Here is a 1,293-nt window from a genome sequence, read left to right as displayed (position 1 = left end):
TGTAATGATTAATAGATTCATTTAAACAACAGTACATATAGTCATCATTGCCAGACTTAATATGAGATGTTAAATGTTTGATCCAATTTTCCTTCCCGGATAAGTTTTTCTTTCCTATCTCTGTCGGTTTTGAAAACATAATACCAGAAGAGGAGGGGCCCAATTCCAAACAGAGCTCCTAAAAGTGAGGTCTTGGGAGTGGGTCTGAAATTGGGATAGATATTTGCTGGTCTTGCATAGGTCCAACGAATCAATGCAGGATCTTCAATGACCCCATGACGGCTGGGGTCGTTGTACTGAAGCAGGTACTCCCGTTTAAGCTGGGATCTTATGGCCAAACGCTTGGCTTGTGCCTTCCGAGTTTCCAGAGATATGTCGTATTCAGCTGGGTCGAGGGTAGTGGACAGGGTCGCCAGGTGCGACGGCTTGTACTTGGGGAACGACATCTTGGCAACCTGGCGCACAACTGCGCCTAAACACACACTTCTTAAAACAGTCACATCCTTAACTTTTTTAACAGTGTGTGCTTATGGTTTTTCTCTTCCTTCTCCAACCGGCTCTTTCCTTGGCCCTCTGTGCCTCTATTCCAGGCCCTCTTTTCTTCTCTCTTTACACCCCTCTTCCCAGGACAGCTCATCAATTCTCTGGCTGGAGTTATTTGCTCTCCGCTGCTGACTCGTAAGTGTGTATCTGGAAATGGAGTCTTTTCAGGAATTCTGACCCCCACGTCAGGAGTCTGAGGCTGGTCCTTGTCTTCCTGCCTCTCCCCCACTTCCTTCCAGTCTATCGTCACTCAGGCCTCAGGTTTGTCCCCTTATTGCCATCCTCATTCTCACCTCTGGCTCCATGCCTCACCTGCACCCTTCGGCAGCCTTCTTAACTAGTGTCTCTAACCCCAGTCTTTCCATCACATTCCTTCCTCCAACCAGCAGCTAGGGTAAAAGGGAAAATCCGGTCATGTCCCTTCCTCCCATAAAAGCTTCAGAGACTCCCTGCTGCTCTCAAGCTAGACTTCCAGCTCCCGAGCTTGACATATAAGATCCTGCGTGATCTAATCAGTACTTTCAACATTGGCTGCACATTCAAGTCGCCTGGGGAGCTTTTAAACCACCTGGGGGCAGGAACTGGGCGTTGGTATTTTATCCAAGCTGCAGCCAAGTGTGTCCTCTCTACCCTGCTCCCGACCCTCCCAGCTCCTCCAGCCCAATCTTTCGTTATTCCCTTCCTTTCACTCCAGGCTCCAGCCACTCAGAATCTCTTTCAGGCTCTTTCTTGCTCTTCAGAGGTGACCCT

General features: G+C 48.9%; 1 pseudogene; it reads right to left on the bottom strand.

Moving 5' to 3' along the window:
• LOC115867133 (NADH dehydrogenase [ubiquinone] 1 beta subcomplex subunit 4 pseudogene) lies at positions 1 to 446 on the bottom strand (annotated as a pseudogene).
• Between the last annotated feature and the right edge of the window lie 847 nt (positions 447 to 1,293).

This window comes from Globicephala melas, chromosome 2 (assembly GCF_963455315.2).
Source record: "Globicephala melas chromosome 2, mGloMel1.2, whole genome shotgun sequence".
NCBI classification, from domain to species: domain Eukaryota; kingdom Metazoa; phylum Chordata; class Mammalia; order Artiodactyla; family Delphinidae; genus Globicephala; species Globicephala melas.
Note: the sequence above shows the minus strand (reverse complement) of the source record. Positions and strands in the feature narration are given on the sequence as shown.